Here is a 20581-nt window from a genome sequence, read left to right as displayed (position 1 = left end):
ACGTGATCTTAAATGGAATCAATAATTAAGCCTCGTTGTGTGACAACTATTCTTAATGCATGTGCGGAATGTCTCATGCAAGATCAGCCCGTGTAGTCCGCACAGTCTAATCAGACACGACAAATAACATCATGACTGAATTTTCGTTTAGGAGAGACATCCTTTAAACGAAAACTACGTACAAACAAAACGTGTCGTCCCTGATTAACCTGCGCGGACATCACAAGCTTATTTTGGGCGACCCCCTTACGCAAATGCTTTAAGCCCCGTTTTCCAAGAACGCAGCTAAATTTCATTACACGCATAGGAAATAACAGGCAAATACTGTTGACTTCAAAACTCTATTCAATCTAATAAAATCATCGCATGTAATAATGCATTTTTATTTATTTTTTGTTTAATCTTAAATGTATTTTAGTGTTACAAGTTGCTTTTGAGTTTCAGAACAAAAGTGTTAGTTGTTTATTGTGTGTTTAAAGTTCTTTAACTTGTTATTTAACTATTCAAATGATATAATACAGCTTTGACAATAACTTTGACAAACTGCAAAATGATTTTTAGTAATAAAAAAAATAAAATGGTAAAACTCTTCATGGGTAAAAAATAACTACAAGCTAACAAGTACACTACGCTTCAATGCAAATCTATCAATTAAATTATCAGTCTGTAAGAAGGTCCCTATGTACAGGCAAAACAGTTGTGTGTACGTTCTATATGTTTGATGATGGCATACTGCATAAATCATTTTTATAATTGAAGAAATTTTAATATTGTCTACTAAATTGTTTAAAAAATAAATGCCTATGTCAATAAAAATAAAAACTTGCTTAAAAAGTAGATTAAAATTTTTCTTTTAATTTACAAAAAATAAATCTACATTCTCAACCCATCGGTATATTCGAAAGGTCTGCATACACTGTTTCAACTTGAAATGAACATCTTTTGAAATTACAATAAAACCTTACCTCCAAAGAACACTAACGTTATTATCAACGCAGAACACGTGCATATTGGAATTACTGATACTCAGACATTTATATTTAGTTTGATAAAAAAAATCTCTTTAATCAACATCTCTTTTGAACTTTTTGTTTTTATAGTATGAGCTAAATTTAAATCAAAATTCGCCCTAATATATATAACTTTATCGTGTGTGCTTGTTCACGCGCTAAAATGATAATACTTAAGTATATAACCGAAAGGCAAAATGTATAATAATTTGCAAATATGATCAATTGTAATATTTTCGTCACTGTTAAACAGACGAATATCAATTTGCGGAATGTAAGTTTTCATTTAAAAATATTCAATGTACGTATGACGGTAAAAAATCTGCGTGACATGAAAAAACAGCGAGTCTGAAAATTGTTAAATTGTCTCATAAATTTGTTTTATTAAGTTTCTTAACTATACTAGCCAATGTGTGAGCGTCCCCCCCCCCCCAAAAAAAAACCCCAAGTACTAGCCCATGTGGGAGCGTTCCCCCAAAACACCCCATGTGAGAGCGTTCCCCAAAACACCCCATGTGGGAGCGTTCCACCCAAACACCCTGTGTGGGAGCGTTCCCCCCCAAACACCCCGTGTGGGAGCGTTCCCCCGAAACACCCCGTGTGGGAGCGTTCCCCCCAAACACCTCATGTGGGAGCGTTCCCCCCAAACACCTCGTGTGGGAGCGTTCCCCCCAAACACCCCGTGTGGGAGCCTTCCCCCCAAACACCCCACGTGGGAGCGTTCCCCTCAAACACCCCACGTGGGAGCGTCCCCCCCCCCAAACACTCCGTGTGGGAGCGTTCACCCAAAACACCCCGTGTGGGAGCCTTCCCCCCAAACACCCCGTGTGGGAGCCTTCCCCCCAAACACCCCACGTGGGAGCGTTCTCCCCAAACACCCCGTGTGGGAGCGTTCCCTCCAAACACCCCGTGTGGGAGCGTTCCCCCCAACACCAAGTACTAGCTCTTGGCCAAGGAAAACGGACTCGAGAGCGTTTCAAACAAGTAAAAAGCATTTTAAATGCAAGCGAACTAAAATACATAGGTTTAAACTAAGAAATAACTTCTAAACAAGCACATTTTCTTGCATTTTTAAAGTAATGTTTTCTTAATGTGATAACTTTTTCTTTTTATTAATTTCAAACACTAGAAACGGTGCTTTATTTAATACATGCATGTGCTATATATTGTACACTGTTTCAGTATGAACTGCACCCCTATGTTTCTATCAATACAGCCAGTACACTTTCATCAGATCCGACATGAACCAAAATTAAACGTTTACACTAAAATAGAACACCTCGGGCCAAGCAATATGATTAACCTTACTAAGGCTTGCAGAAAAGACGTCATACATAAAGATGCACCGTCTTGTCGACTGTTAGCAACTACACGATCGCGTCAGGCCGTAATTACATGTATTTCAGCGACCACTAACTATGTATAATAACAACGTCGACGGAATATAGTTTTCATTTGTGTGTTGTTGTTTTTTTATTCAAAATATTGAAATATGCGTGATAGTAATCAAGTTGTTGACTTGTTTTAGGTTTAAATACAAGTCCGCACAGCCTTATCAGGCACGACACTTTCCGCTTTTATGATTTTTGTCGTTTAAAGGAAGTATCTTTTAAATGTAACTCCAGTTTTAGCCGAAATAGAAGACCATGATAACCCAGTATGGACTGCACATGCTCATCACAGGTGGTTAGCGTGTGGCTATGATATTAATTAGTGAAAACATCATTTTGAATGATAAATAATCATATTATAACGAAAAATTAACTTTTCTGAAAAAAAAAATATTTCACTATCAAATATATATATAACAAGGTATGCAACTCAAAATCACCCCAAAACGGGGTGCATCGCTTTGAACAGCCATATCTCCATAAATTTTGCAGCGATTTTCACGATCTCGGTCTTATTCAACGCAGAAATGAATTTCCTTTCTGGAAATGTATATGTCTTGCAATATTTTAACAAATGCTGGGTCAACTTTTAAGAAATAACACGATACACAACACGCATGACCCAGTTGACAGTGATCATGCTGTCTTTAAGACTGAAATCTTCACGGAGTAAAGGGCAACTTCCCTACAAAGTTCATGTAGTTCGATACCATAATTCAATAAAACGTATGAAAAAACATTATTACCGTTCTTGTCGTTACATTCTGCATCAAGACTAACTGTCCAGCGCCGTTTGAAACCTTTGTTTACATACATTTAAACTAACTGACATTTTAAACATACGAGTGATTTCATTGGTCCAATGCGGAGGTGTGTCTTTACAACTGGAGATTTCATTCATAAAGAATACATGATCACTGTCAACTGGGTCATGCGTGTTGTGTATCGTGTTATTTCTTAAAAGTTGACCCAGCATTTGTAAAAATATTGCAAGACATATACATTTCCAGAAAGGAAATTCATTTCTGCGTTGAATAAGACCGAGATCGTGAAAATCGCTGCACAATTGATGAAGATATGGCTGTTCAAAGCGATGCACCCCGTTTTGGGGTGATTTTGAGTTGCATACCTTGTTATATATATATTTGATAGTGAAATTTTTTTTTTCAGAAAAGTTAATTTTTCGTTATAATATGATTATTTATCATTCAAAATGATGTTTTCACTAATTAATATCATAGCCACACGCTAACCACCTGTGATGCTCATCAGGTACGACACATTTCGCACATGCATTTAAACCCTTTTTCCTATAGCGCGGCTCGATTCGTTTCAACAGCCTTAACTTTTGCTTAAACACGGAGCAAACATTCAAAAAATTCTTAAAATACAGACCACCAAGGTAACTGCAACAGACTTATGTGACACTGGTTCGACTACAAGCGCTTCACGCTGGTTTGAAATGTATTATGTATATGTATACGTAATGGCATAAAAATAACTTCACATAAGACTATATTAAAGTTATTAAATAACTCACACCACCACAGACGTCCGTTGATTGATAAATATCAGCTACAATCACTGTTAAACTTGCGTCAAAGGTTGCAATTGTTATGTGAGAAAAGTAAGATTATCACAAAATAACGCGGACAAAACTAAAACGGATTGTAGTTATTGTTATTTGAACCTTCAATGAATCGTTCGTTAACCTAACGTTACCAAACTGGCCGGATGTGAATTCATAATGACTGCATGTCACCGTTTAAAAATAAAGATTAATATGCACTCCGTTGCAATGTGTATAACAAGTTCATATATGATGCTCCGAAATCTTAGATAAATCCTAATTAAAGTCACATATAGGCAACGTGTTTCAAGGGATGACTTAATCGGTTGAATGTTGTGTTTGAAATATCAGATTCTCTGTTCCTGAGCTAAATGCAGGTGCGTATATTATCTTCACCGATTAACAGTCCGCTCAGGCTGTTCAGGACCATAGGCGCTCGATGTCAATGACAATGTTTTATTTTAAATTTATTTATTTATTGTTTAGTTACCCGTTGTTTATTATAATGCATACACATACTAAATTAATAAAAATCTTCCTACAAAACGTCTTCTTAAAAAAGATGGTTCGACTATGTATGTATAGAATATCTATGTACATAGTCGAACTATCTATTTTTAAGAAGACGTTTTGTCAGAAGATTTTTATTAATTTAGTATGTGTATGCATTATAATAAACAACGGTTAACTAAAAAAACAAATAAATAAATAAATAAATAAAACATTGTCATTGACATCGAGCGCCTATGTTCAGGACGACACCATCCGCTTTTATGGTATTTTTCATTTAAAGGAAGTCTAAGCGAAAGTCTTGTTTAAGCCGAATGTATTTTTATGTTTGTGATATTCGATATTTGTTAAGACAAAATAAAACATTTCAACAAATTAAATATATATATATAGGTCCGAAGACGTTCGTAAGTATGACCTGCACCATTACTCTGTCACCCACTTGTTTGACCAGTATATTTTCACTTGTCTTTATGCCGGTTAACTGTTGTGTCGAGACAATTGATTTCCGTGTTTACGGTTAACGCGGGTTTTCATATACATGTTCAAATATATATAAACCCGAAACGAAAGCGTGCTATTATTCAAACTGATAACTACAAAATAGATTAACGTTAATTGTATCAATAATATGTAGGTTATGATATGTAATAAAATGTTTCGTTTCGATAATACCATCTCCAACAATTGCCGTCAATATACCGAGATAAACCGATAGGTTACGAAACAAGTCGAGATGAACTGATATTACCCGATTCCATGATCCTGGTTCTACCTTAACTTAATATTGCTTTAAATAATTAAGTAAGCAAATTCTTTGACATGCGTTTTAATGTATATTGCATCCATACTCTTTCGTATATGTTGCACAAATACAACAATAACGTTCTTACAAGATTGGGTAAACAGTTCGAGGACTACACTCGGAAAATGTGTTTAGTTAATGATGTTTATCACGCATATACCAATTGAAATGTACATAATTTTACGTAAATTACAACTTGTATTATTTCGACAAATATTACAGGGGAAATTGTGTTCTTTGGTAGGGATAAACTACTAATACAGGCAATTCAGTGAAATCCTGTTGCATAATGAACGTTTTTGTAAATGTAATTAGTAGACGTACAAATGTATAACGGCAATGCTTTCTCCAAATGATTTGTAATAAAAAAGTTTAGTTCACACTCGACGCTAACTAGAATATCTCGTGTTGTATTATATTTTCCGGGAGGTTTCGAATCGCCTGTGAATACCCACCTAAGGACTTTAAGCATTCCGCTTGGCGGTTCTTTAAAATTGTGTGAATCAGCGAAGTCAGCGACAGAGGACGCCAGACTCGAGAGATAACGGTACTCGCGTGATTAGCAGAGCCACTCGCAGAAGTTCCTCTAACCGACCCTCTTCAGACCCGCCCATCGACCACAAGCATTCGGTTCGGCTACTTTCGAGAAGTCTTCAAGAAGATCCTCTGTGATTGTCTTTTTCTTCGGTCGCGACTTGCCCGCTTCAGCTTTTTGACCGAGAAACGACTCGTAAATCGTTCATACGTCTTTTCTAAGCCTCTGATACGCACATAGCTTTTTGTGAATATTTCAAGCATCGCGACATGATCGGATATACAAGCGCCGCTGCGAAATTGATTTTGAAGTACACGCACCGCAAGACCGCTGTGCTAAAAACGTCTGGGCAAAAACCTGAGGCATGTAATCTGCAAATAATTGGTGCAAAATTAAAATTTCACACGTACTTAAAGAGATATGTTCCCAGTTTGGCAAAATACATATACCAATAAAAATGCAATCAATTTAAAAAAGAATGCATGTGGATAACCAAGCAAAATAACACCCTTGACTAGAAAAACATTAACCAGATATGTTCCATTATTGATGAACATCAAACAAAATAATTAAAAAATGTAAACCGTTTGTAGCGCTTTTCATCGATAATAGAGCAAACAACGTGTATTACCAACGTAGGGTTTGAACAGTACTGTAGATGTTAAAAACGTGTATTACCAACGTAGGGTTTGAACAATACTGTACATGTTAAAAAAGTGTATTGCCAACGTAGGGTTTGGACAATACTGTACATGTTAAAAACGTGTATTACCAACGTAGGGTTTGAACAATACTGTAAATGTTGAAAACGTGTATTACCAACGTAGGGTTTATACAATACTGTAAATGTTGAAAACGTGTATTACCAACGTAGGGTTTGAACAATACTGTAAATGTTAAAAACGTGTTTGGTGTAATGGCTTCGAGTTAGCTCAAAGGTACCAGCTTCTATCCGCAGAACATGGTTATTTTTTCTTTTTTTAAGCTGTTCCAAATAGTACAGTTTTGTTCGTAAAATATGTTAATGATATATTTTTTTAAACGAAAATATGTGAACAAGTCCCTTTGAAAAGTTTGTGTCTGTTCATAACAGCATTCTTAAGCCAAAAATTCGTACAGGTTAAATAATTAAAACACGTGTCTACGTTCACCGCCTGTTTCAAAAATGTGTGCCATGTTAACAAAATCTAAGTCATAAAACTAGAAATAAATATTTTTATTACAAAACCAGATCAACAAAGCAATTCATTTATTGTATCGTGCTATGCCTAACCGCAGATAAACGAATAACGTAACAACTCTCTTTGATTTCCAATGAGAAGTTAAAGGGACCTTTAAGCATTTTGATAAATTGACAAAATGGAAAAGAAACTTAAAATTTGCAAACTGTCGTTGTATTTATTTTCTTTCTTTGCTAGGAAACAGTAATACTAAACATGTACCAATAAAAACCATTATTGGCATCTTTTGACGATTTAAAAATATGAAAACTATCAAGCGTTACAACCGCAAAACGATTGAATAATTTGGATAATTTGATTGTTATCGTTTTATTTTGTGAAAATACGAGTATTGGTTACAATGTATATTAAGAATAAAATACATGCACTCTTTCGTCAGCAAGGGTGGCCGAGTGCTTTTAGTGCAATATTATTACTCCAAGGGATCGAGTCCTTGTTTGAATTACTCTTTTTATTTCTTTAATTTTATTTTTGTTTTATACTGGAACCCTTTAGTTCTGATGTAAACACTTACCAATTTTAAGAATTAAATGAAAATTTTCAAAACATGCATACATTCTGTTAAGAAGACTCTTTAAACATGGTATTCTTTTGCAGATCAAGTAATAGGAAGTTTTGGTTTTGCCTGAACAGTGTAAACAACAATTAAAACAATTTGGCAGATTGTGCGATTCTGTTTTATTGTACATATATTAATTATATAGTGTGAAGAGATCGCGCTGATACGTCACGGAATTTATTAACTGTTTTATATTTGATAAAAAACATTGCTAAACATATCCATAAAACGTCGTTCAACCAACGTGCTCGCGGTTTTCTAATTCTCACCCCTAATCTGCGACAGGTCAACCTTTCAAGACTAACATTCACTCATTAATAATGTTACATTTATCCAAGATGAAGTGTTAATACAAAACATAACCTCAGCGACATGTGTCCGGAGATTGTATATGCGTAGACCTGAAGTCCCGAGATGAAGGCTGTATGTTTGATAATAAAAGAACACGATTAAGTACATACTCCATAGACATTATAAAACAGAGTTTAAACGATGCATCGTAGTATCGATTTGAAGGTATATATATGTATGCAATTAGAGAACAACCTCTTTCTTTGCATCGAATTATCAAAATGAATTATATTCTAATATCTGTGTGGTAATGTTTATGCTCTGTATATCCCGATCCATGCCTTAATTAAACGACGGTGTGTAATATCTTAGTGCTTTTTTCAAGTAAAACGCTTACATTTTCAACTTATTTTTCAAAAGTGTATTTACTTGTATTTCAATTAATGAATGGTTGTATATGGGAGAGTTGCTTGGTCATGATTAAAATTGACATCAAACATTCAAAACTTTTTTTACAACAGGAGAGGGAATTTATTTGCGCACGAGTGAGCATAAAAAAATAATGCTCTCAGCCATCTGGTACTATTCTACTTAATTGGCCCAGCCCCACTTAATACTTTTTCATAATTAACCTAAATAAAGAACCATGTAATCATTTATTATAGAACGTGTGTGTAATTTGAGGTTTGACAGACACGTCACGGCGTTCACAATTCAATACCTCGGGAAGGTATGCCTGACATGCAACACTAGAAACATCATCATTGATAAACCACGCCTATAAACGGTATTCATATATATGTATTTTTTTATTTATTTATTTTTTATTCAGAAAAAAGGAAATGTGCCCATCATTCCACATATAACATAAGAAATAGAAATATATAACCGGTTAATGGTGAGGCACGTTACGTCATGTTAGATATCTGCACACACACATAATAATAATAACTATGGTAAGTTTTACACACAACAATAATAAGTTTTGGTGATAAAAAAGGTTTGGGAGCAATGGAAGAAAACAACAACAACATAATATATATTTAGCATTGTCGGTAATAATACACGTGCTGTGTTTCGTACATAGAAACGTTAACGCGGTGATGTTATTCTTTGTGAAATTGTGTACATTTTCAACACAAATGAGAATCATTCTAGGAAAACATGGCTTCATGAATGTGCTTAAAGTGTAGTCCCAGATCAGCCTGTTCATTCCACACAGGCTAACCTGAGAAAACACTTTCCGCTTTTATAAAATTTTGTTTCAATGAACTCTCTCTTTACGCGAAAATCTAATAATAACAAATAATTGCGGTGGCACGTGTCGTCCCTAATTAGACACTGTGGACTGCACAAGAAAATCTGGGACGACACTGTACAAACAAACATGTATTAAGCCCGGTTTTCCCAGAGCGCCGCTCAAAAACGTGACAAGGCATATTGCAATTTTGACCTTTATTTTATTTCACATAATGTTGCTCTTAGTAAGCATGTAAACGATGGATTAAGACATGAAACATGTGATATGCAACCCAAGCTTTGATCTTCTGTGACATGTGTGGGTATAAAAAAGACAAAGTTTATAAACGACCTTGAGTTATACTCACTATATATGTTAAATTTTGTATCAGAAAACATACTTGCAATGAATGCAATAATTTGTCGGCTGATCCAGATTGCGATCGTCTTGGTTAAACGTCTGATACGAACTACTTGTTACTGTAAGTTACACAGAGGGGGTAATCACGTGATAGTCGAGAAGGCGACGTCCACGCCGAGCCAGGTATGTTTCGCCCTTGTAAACCCCTTATTACTAGTATTTTTTTTAATGCCACTCACTTTCCAGCCATTGAGAACAAATTCTTTAAATAAAAAAACCAACATACTTGTTGTGTTTTTGTTCAAGAATGCGTTTCATTTTCGAGTTCCTGTACATAATATGCAAGTTATGACGTCATATGTAGACGAACTGTATTGAATTGACATCAATTAAAGTAAAGTTTCTAAACAAAGTTGGTGCAAAAATAGAATTAAAAACTTAAATATAAACTGACTAAACGTGTTGCATTTGCCTACGCGTCAAATATTGCTATATTAGATCCTCGTTCTGGGAAAACAGGGCTAAATGCATGTGCGGAAAGTTTCGCACTTCATTAGCATGTGCAGTAAACGCAGGCTAATCAGGGATGACACTTTCCGCCTCAATTGGATTTTTGTTTAGAAGGGATATCCTTTAAACAAAACCTTCTATAAAGCTGAAAGTGTCGTCCCTGATTAGCCTGTGCGGACTGCACATGTGTGCCGGTATTAGGAATGCCACTTGACGATAGTGCAGTAAAGGTTTCTCTTATAACGGGCTCAAATCTTTCAACGCCTGGCATGCTTCATGTTTGTTTTGCCATGGAATGCAAGAGCTTACAGCACCGATTCAAAACATAAAATGATCATAAACCTGTTTATCCCAAAATCAGATCGACTTTGTAATTTTTTGTTCACGTGTAGGCACAGATACAAACGAACAACGTACACAATCATCGTGACGGACAACTTGTAAAAATGTTTTAAATGTGACCTTCATGAAGTCCATGTAAAACGAAGTATCAAATACAATTTAAAATCGATGCCTTTACCGTAACGACGTGCATAAAATATTAATTACAATACGTATTTGTTTAAATGGCTTTACCCTAACGAAATACATTGTTCAATATAAAACATTATCTCTAGCCGCTGATGTTAAAACCCTTTAGGTGGTACTGAAGACATTTCAAACGGCAGTAAATGTGGCACCGGGTCAGTCAGTAAACGAAGCACCTTAATACAATATTATATTCCATACATGTACGTAAAACATAGCAAACATATGCGGTCTGTTAATCGAATGATTATCATATTCGACCTGAACCAAGTTTTGTATTCAATAACAAAATAGCTCACTGACAAAACATGCCCATATTACACATAAACGGAAAACGTCCACTCCATAGCGTTAATTTTATCGAAATTAAATTCAGAGATGCATCAAACCTTTCTGTAGATTGCACGACAAATTTACAGTCTTAATTGTACCGCTTTAAGGATGTGCATAAAGTGTGCGTAAAGTGTCAATCTACTCCAGCGAGAGTTTGCAAAGTGTTCACAGGCTAAGCAGGGACGTAACATTCCGTGACAGGAAAAGTCCAATGTTTCATGAATAAACTCCTTTAAGAAAGCTACGTGCTTACTCACAACTTTAAAGCTCTACGTGTTTTAAATATACAACAACACGCGGGTGATACAAATGTTGAATCCATAGGGATAAAGTCGGGATGTGACGCGCAGATGGCGATATTCCCATGATGTTATCGACAGCTGAATTGCGCTAAGAGGTATTTGGTAGCCGTAACCACCGTGCGAAAGGTTATATTAATGTACTGAAGCGTTTGGCAAAGAGGGGCCAGTTTCATGTTTAAATTCTTCTAATGGTGGGTGTATGCTCTCTTATATCCGTCATGAACTTTCTATGTAGTATCGTCAACGTGTTGCTGGTGGTTTTGAACTGTAAGATTTTTATTTCTTTAGTTAGTTAATTGTAACCTTTTCATTTGAGCTCGATTGCATCGAAAGGCAAAGGCTATTTGCATGCTTTCGAGTCCGTTTCCTCGGTAGAATCAGTAATAGATGTATATGGGGAGATATAAAGAACCAGTGGTTGGCGTATTTTGGGGGATCTAAAGAATGCTCCTACTTTGGGGATCGTACACGTGCCCTCCATGTCACTATGATACATTCGATGCAAATTAATATAATTATACATACTGTTATATATGCACTGTTATTTAAATGTAAAATAACCTCCATAATAATTAAATTCAAAACAATTGTTTGCATGTGTTAAAAAGTATCTTTTTTCAAACTAGATTTAGCAGTTTTAGAGTAGTGTACACACATTTGTTTGACGTATTATATTTCGATTCCTTCTTCTAAATTACTTTATCATAACTGTAAACTATACTTGAGCTTAATATATATAATTTTACATTGCCAATAACCCCCATTTACATACGAAATCGAACATCTATTAAATCCGGTCGTCGACAATGCCAATTATTATGATAACATGACGCAATAAGTGGTATTTGATATTACCGTATATAATAAAAATGTAACACTCGAAAACAACTTAGCGATATCAAAGATTAAACCAATTGAGAAGCAATCTATTAACATGACAAATCCGTTTGGGTAAATGTATGAATATCAAGTAATATCAGTTTACTAAAGATTTGGGTATCTATAAATATATCAGTTCTCTATTCACGTAAAGATTTTGGGAATCTGGAAACTATAGGTCCAATATTGAGGTAAATATTTGGGAAATGGGAATAACCATTCCAAAAGTCAGATAAATATTTGGGAATCTGGGAACTATAGGTTCAAATTACAGGTAAATATTAGGGACCTTGCAACTATCGATCGAATATTCATTATTATATTTGAGAAACTGGGAACTTTCGGTCGATTACACAGGTTTAGATTTGGAAACAATGAATTATCATCCGCTATTTATTAACTGATTTTGGGAACTGAGAACGATCAGTCCACTGTTCGAGAATATATATATATTTTGAAAAGTGGTTACTATACGTCCACTGTTCAGAAGTAGGTTTGAGAAACTGGGAACTGTCGGTCCACCAAGCCAGCTAAAAAAGTACTTAACTATCGTTTGCGCATTTCTCTATTGATTATTCCACATTTCAGATGTGTCAGTCAATTAAATTCTGTAAAATAATCTATATTTGTTCGCATGGAATTTGTTTGTGTTTTGTGTTTACTTGTTCGTAGACACGTTCATTTATGGGTTTCGGATTTTGGAAAAAAAAGTAATTTGCGTCGGTCACTTTCCTAGGTGTTTATGTTTTATTCACGAATTGGTCAACCGACAACATCATGGAACACTTATATCCCACCAATACGGTCAACCGACAACATCATGGAACACTTATATCCCACCAATACGGTCAACCGACAATATCATGGAGCACTTATATCCTACCAATACTTATGATGAACATGAGAATAACATCGTGCTTCCTACGCCGCCCGAAGCCAATCTTGCCTTTGCTCGTAAATCTTCGGATATCGCAGCGGCCGATTCACATGGAATATATTGTCACACTAAAAATAAAAACGAACATTTTGTACCTCGTTAAATGTATATTACCAATTTACCATACCACATCTAGCGTTGAAAGTTTAGATATCGCTTTAAGGAACACTGATTTTTAACGGTTATCTTTATTTTACGAAATATTTGTTGCTTTTAAGTATTTATGTGGCTTTAAATATATCCCTTTCATTTGCAAGACTTCTTTGACTTATTAAACGTCACGAACCCATACGGACACTCTGGCGCATGTTTATATCAACATACACTCTAGTTAATTAATTGGTACACCCATTTTTTGTATATACAATTAAATCCGACACAGTATGTTGCAGTATGTAGCCGACATTAATACGATTTGTAAATCGTATTGTTTTACACGTAGCACATTTTGTTATTGACTAATACACTCATAATTGGTTTGATCAAAATCAAATCAAGCAACACTTTTATCGAACAATAAAATCTCAAGTTAAAGTTACACATCAATAAAAATCTATCAAATTGTAATGATCTTCTGCGTGTTCATATGTCTTGCAAACGGATATAATAATAATACACGCAACAAATAATGAAGGCAGTAAATTGATGAAAACAAAAACGGACGCTAGCGTGTGTCAGCTATGGAAATAATGTGACAAAGTCTAAATGGAAGTAGACAAAGTACATTAAAACAGTTACTTTCAAAATCCCAGTTCCTTCTTTGCTGTCACCATATTACAGTTTGGTTAATAATATCACAATTGTAAATGACCGCCGTTTTTTAATTAAATTCAAATTAGTATTAACCGATTCAGAAAGCTTAGCATAAACTGTTAAACGACGTGCTTCATAAACACCTTTAAATTTGAGCTGCGCCCCGGGAAAAGCGGGGCTAAATGAATAAGAGTAATTGTTGTTCCAGATTACACTGTCCGCTTGTATGCTTTTGTGTTTTCGTTTAAAGGAAGATTGTTTTGAGCAAAAATTCCTGCTTACGCCCTTGATCAACCTTTGCGGACTGCACAGAGAAACCTGTGACGCCACTTTACGCATATGCATTAAACCCCGTTTTCCCAGAGCGTGGCTCATTAAATATTTATTAAGTGGTTTTCTTGTAAAATATTATTATCTCACTTTGTAACGTTTACCACTTTCTTGAAACAAGCGGGTAGCCTTATGAGCCGCTACCTAGTTTTGATTTGTTATATTACACTCATGAATATTCATACTGCGCAGACCGTTGCGAAAAGTCACACTTAATAGTGTCTTATTTTACAAGCAAATATGAAATACGATTGACATAATATTTACATGTAACTTTCTTGTCTCTTAAACACAGAACAATGAAGAAATGACGTTTTTGTAAAAGATTCCTCTCATTTTCATTAAATTATAAAAACATACCAAACCTATACTGATTCGATATCTGGAAAGATGTTTGCTATAATTGCATTGATAACTGCTGAGGGATGTGCGGTTAAGATTTTTTTGTTTTATAAATAGGTTTAGTGGTATGATATTTGTATATTAGAACGTATATATATATATATATATATATATATATATATATATATATATATATATATATATATATATATATATATATATATATATATATGTATAGGTTTTTGCGCAGATCAATATTGAATTTCTTTAATGCATTATACTAGGTTGAAAACATACGTATAACAAACCAATATCTCAACATTAACAAATAACATTCGCTAATTTCAATATTTCGTCGCACTTATTCTAAATGCAAGATAGTTCAAAAAGTGATTTTGAAAAAAACGCTTCAAAAGTTTTGAAATAACAAACCATGTATTATAAAACAAGATATCTTTATGAAATGTTGAGAGGTAGTTGAGATGTATGCAATCTATCAATTTGCAAAATTTAAAGACGCTTGCTTTTAAAATAAAAAAAGCTATATTAATTAATAAGTTGTGTTAATCTGTCGATTTGTGCATTTTTTGACATTCGCGACTTTATAATTGGCTGAATCATACACAAAGACATTCGCGATTTTAAAATTAAAACAAGGGACAAAATTGTCACAAAACCAGGTTTTCATTGTGAAAAAAATCTGATAAAGGGAGACAACTCAAACTGAACTTTTGAAATGAACAAACAAAATTAACCCCCTTTGTAAGTTTGTTTTAAAATAAATCTATTTTTAGTCGTGGCGACCTTGACATTGGAGATATTGACGTGATTCTTTCGTGCGACACACCGTCCCATGATGGTGAACAAATGTGCCAAATGATTTTAAAATCTCATAATGAATGACATAGTTATAGCCCAGACAAGCTCATTTATGGCTGTTTTTTACCTTTGACCTCAAAGTGTGACCTTGACCTTGGAGATATTGACGTAATTTTTTCGCGCGACACACCGTCTAATGATGGTTAACAAATGTGCCAAATGATTTTAAAATCTTACAATGAACGACAAAGTTATGGCCCGGACAAGCTTGTTCCGCCCGCCCGCCAGCCAGCCAGCCAGCCAGCCAGCCCGCACTCGCCAATCTAATAACCAGTTTTTTCCTTCGGAAAACCTGGTTAATGAATAGAGAATTGCCAGGTTTCGCCAATGTTGAGGGATGAATAGTGCCTAAGTTGAGAAAGGTACAAATATCCTTTGCACACCTGTAACATATTATAAGGTACACGTTTTTTTCTCTCCCCAAAACCGGTGCGATTTTTACAGTGAACGACTACAACGTTATAGAACGCATACAAATTTCGTTGTTTCAAAACCTGACCCCTATTAAGCGTAGGAACCCTGACACCTTTTTTTCTTAAAAAATACAAGTATCAATGTTTGTATAAGAACTGAAACTTAATCAAAGACAAAAAAATTAAATAAGACTGCGACGTTTGAATGTTTAATATTTTAATTTATTTCGATATTTTAAAGGTAGCAAACGTGCCTCTTGTTAAGTGAATTTATGTGATTATGCAGCAACTGATATTAGTTGGCATTATTTTTATGGAAATTTTATACTTTTTCTATTATTCGGCATAGCAGCGACGCTATCACCGAGTTGGGATAAGAAATTTACTTACATTTTTGGTATGAAATTCGGAGGAACGAATTGATCTAACAGCAGCGATTACCACGACCACATAAAATATCGACGCAGTAAACAACGCGGTAATAATTCGTGTATATCCAATAAAGGACTACAAATCTCCATTCTGCAACACCAACGATGCAAATGTGGTAGGCCTTTTTTATAATAAATTTATAGTGTTTGTATACCATATATTAAATCATAAAAAATACATTAAACCACATCATGACACTGATGATTGGCCCCACGAAGGTTCGATCCAGTTCGCGTGGCCGAAGCAATAAAACTTCCGTTTGCAGGTTTTACAGTTCATTGATGCCTGCTCTGAATTGCCAATACAGCACGTGGTTTCTGTTATGCAGGTTTGATTAGTCAATATAAAGCAGTGATTGATCATTGTTTTGTTGAAAATTGCAGCCTCTTGCACCCTGTCCATGGAAAAAAGTATTTTTTGTTCCCGGAAGTCTGACCACAATTTGCCCCCAAAATGCCATGCTTTTTCAATAATCTCAATAAGATGGTTATACGGTGATTATGAATTCCGTAGTGCAGATTGAACATGTCAAGTTGTCGCTGAAAAACAATTATTGTACGTTGCTTTGCTCATCTGTCGCGTATGTCATTATCATGAAAATGACAAAAACAATCAAATTTAATGATAGACATCATATAGTTATTCAGGATAAATGTAATGCGTATGTCAATTGATAATGGTGAAATAATTTTTATTTACAAACATCGCGTATTTATTGGAAATTTACACATTAAAGTATGTCAAGGAAATGAATGTTAGCAAATTGGAGTTCAGTCTTGTATAAAGTAAGAACAGTTCAGATCAGATTATCATTTGAAAAGACAAACATGAATTGACTTTTATATTAGCAGATCTTTGTATAATAAGATGCAAAAGCGTATTCTACTTGATTGTATTGGGCTTGTCACAATATACTGTTAACTTAAGTAAAAAAAAACATGGAACTTGAATGTGATATCATGTTGCAACAGTTTTTTTTTCTGATTTGGGGGAAAGGGCCTGGTCTTTGTTGAGGGAAAAATCGCGCGAAATGCTGGATTTTGGGGGAAAATAAGAAAAGTCTTAAATACTCAATTTAACATATTTTACTGTTTTTAAAAGAAATTCAAGGCAACTGATAATTTATTTATGCAATATTTTTCTATTTTCTACACTGGATCAAGCTAATTTATATAATTAAAGGTTCCCCAAAAAAGCTAAATATTTTTTTTCTTTTTTTAGATATCATTGTTTTGGGGAAAATCTCTGTAAAAGGGGAAAAATAGGTCTTCTCAAAGATGTAGACAAAACCTGTTGCAAGATATTGAAAAGTACACATTAATTTAAGGTCAATATAAAATAAACTCAGTTTAAAACATCAAAAACCTAACAAGAACACTAAAGTGTATATATTTACATTTGTATATGTTTTCCATTAAAAAGTAACATGTTAAAACTGTGTACTTAAAATTATATAGATTATTGCAAGTATAACGGGGTCTTTCACGTTTTCGTAAATTAACACAATTTAAAAGGCCGTTGTTTCAGATTCGCAAATTTTTGTTTTATTGAGGAAACAGTACTACTGAACATTTACAGTACAGCCAACGTGGCACAAACATAATCCGCGGCTATGCCACGGCCAGATTATTAGTACGCGGCGGCCGAATCGTGTGTTCACCACGCTGAGTATGTATTAACTTCGCGTACTTTCGCGGAGTAAATCCGCCGCATACATACGCGGCGGATCGAGTGAAAAGATATCCACTTACATGTACTAACATGTATGTGTAGCGTAGAAACCAAGATTTACGCTGGTTTCATAATTATTATTTTCACGTTTTAATAAGCGATATGACGAGTAATGCGCTTTAACAAATTATGATTGAATTAATTACGCGCAACTGTTAATGTTTCGTTTGATTATCAAATTATCATTATTACATTTGAAATCCAAAACACACTTCCGAATTTAAATGCTAACAAGACCTTTGGCAAATTCTAGCGTCAAATAAACAGTGCTAAAATATCCTTTGTTTCATAAAAAGCGCGCAAAAATTATGCAGACATGTAGAATGTCGTTTGGAAAGTGTGGGTTTATTTTGTGTTGTATAAATACATGAACATCACGTCAGGAGTAAATCGCGTGTTCAGTCGAAAAAAAAAACGCCCCAATTAGACATTATTTTATCATCTCTTTAAATAGTAACCAGGGGTTCTGAAATATGCTGTCCGAGTTGTCCGAGTCGTCAATTTACCCTTCCGGGCAAGCAGTTTTTGAAAGCTGGCTTGTCCGGGGACAAGTAAAATTTCCGTGGTAAAATTTGTTTCGAGAACGAAACTTCAATATTTTTCGAAAATAAAAAACGAAGTTTATATAAATAGCTTATGATTAATATGCGGACTAGCACACTTTTTTAACATGTTATTTTCCGATAATAATTATTTAATGTGGTAAACCAGTCCACGAGTATATATAGCAACAGCCAATCACGCATAAGAAAACAATTTTAATCAGGGACCTATGTCCCTGTTTTAATAGAGAAACCAGCACACATGTGTATAGCAACAGCCAATCACGCATAAGAATTTTACGATAACACTTTTCGTGCATTGCAAATGGCCGCATACATGTTCTAACGACCTGCATTCGATTTTTATATAATAAAACCACTTCAACGTCTAGCCATGACGCTAATCAGACCAATGATAAATCAGTTCGGCGTCGGAAAAGAAGAGAAAAGCCAAGTATGAATATGATAAACACACGACGCCAAGCGGAAACAAGAATTTTTGTAGTCTTGGCTAATTGATTTTCCTTGGCTTGAAACGTTGCCGATGTGTGTAAATGTAAACTTCGTAAGGAGTTTCCTTTATTAGCGGATAATTATATACTTATAATTAACGGAGATTATTTTATTTCAAGTGAATTGTCTAGTCTTGTTGAGATTATTAAATATCCGAGATGGTATCATGTTAGTCGAACTTGTTGACGCTCTCAAATATTAAGCTACTTTTTATATTTGTAATATTTGGAGTTCCAAAGAAGTTAGCCCACATTAAAAGTATCTCTAAATTCTTTGCGCGTTTTATAAATAAGACTAGTATCATGTGTGACTTAAACGTGATCTTATTATATGCACATCTTGCTTGTATTTTTTGTTCAATTTTCTAGTTAACTATGTTTATAATTTAAAATAGAAGTAAACAAAAGTGTATGCTTGTATTATTTGCTTAATTAGTAATGACCTTTTCCTTTATCTATCTTAAAAGTACGGACAAGTACTTCTTTGGTACGGACAAGTGAATTTGTGGGTCCTACTTGTCCATGGACAATTAGACTCTTAAAATATTTCAGAACCCCTGGTAACAAATGCCAAAATGTATTTGATACTAAAGGAAATATGGAGAATGATTGTGTATCGTAAATATTTACCAGCATTTGCTTCAAAACTGGAATATACGGGATTAGCGGGTAATTAGTAGTGATATTAACTGTATAATATGAACAAAATAAAACGTGTTTATATACGCATATTCAAACAATAGTTATAATAAGCTGATGATTAACAAAACAACAAATACGTCTTCACCGTCTTGATTATTGATGTGGCTTCACACTGCTAATTTTCTCAACTTAAATATAATAGCAAAATCAACATGCAATGAACTTATAAATCCACCATATGGCTAGAGCCTTGACCACTAGTATGTGCGAAAACATAATTACATGACCTTGTTTATGTGTGATATACATACACTAAGGGCGGGAAACAAACTTAATTGGCCAGACACATTAACTATGCTTACATGTATATGCTAATACAATCCGCGCACAATAAATTTATTATGATTTTAATTATTATTATAATTGTTCTTTCAAAACTTGTTAACTACATGTAACTAATAATTTTAAAAAGATTTTTTATTTCATTATGCACATCGACTCGGCATCATGTCGCGGATCGCGGCATGCCTCGGCGGACAGGTGCAAAGCTTTGCGGCGAAATGCGACTTGCCGCCGCATACTGACGCTGCTTCAACAACTGACGCAGCATCGACTCGTTTCGCCATGCTGCCGCGGATCGCGAAATACGTTTGTTCCGCGTTAGCTGTACTGTACATGTACCATGCTCTAAAATATCCATAATATGCATCGTTTGACGATTTAAACACCTGAAAATTATAAAGTGTTGCAACGCCAAACGATTGAATAATTTGGAGAGTTCTATTGTCGTTATATTTTGTGATTCTACGTGGATTTCTTACATAACATATAAAATACATCCCTAATTGTGTGAGCACGGATGGCCGGGTGGTCAAAAGCGGTTGACTTTTACTCTGGGTCTCCAGGGGTCAGTGATTCGAGCCCAGTTGTGGGTTACTTTTTTTTCTTTTTTAATTGTATTCTTGTTTTTAACTTTATATTTTTAGATCCAATGTTTACATTTA

General features: G+C 34.7%; 2 protein-coding genes across 2 annotated transcripts in view; both read left to right on the top strand.

Annotated features, from left to right (window-relative positions):
• The window catches only part of LOC127875800 (uncharacterized), a 215757-nt gene that overhangs the window by 32300 nt on the left and 162876 nt on the right, over positions 1-20581 (top strand). The gene's annotated exons all lie outside the window — the stretch shown is intronic.
• Positions 16203-20581, top strand: part of LOC127875769 (uncharacterized) — a 138785-nt gene continuing 134406 nt past the window's right edge. Inside the window, exon 1 of the mRNA XM_052420570.1 lies at positions 16203-16265. The gene's annotated coding sequence lies outside the window, so the exon portion shown is untranslated. The remainder of the gene's footprint in view (positions 16266-20581) is intronic.

This window comes from Dreissena polymorpha, chromosome 1 (assembly GCF_020536995.1).
Source record: "Dreissena polymorpha isolate Duluth1 chromosome 1, UMN_Dpol_1.0, whole genome shotgun sequence".
NCBI lineage: Eukaryota > Metazoa > Mollusca > Bivalvia > Myida > Dreissenidae > Dreissena > Dreissena polymorpha.
The sequence above is the reverse complement of the archived record's forward strand: the minus strand, read 5'-3'. Positions and strand labels throughout refer to the sequence as shown.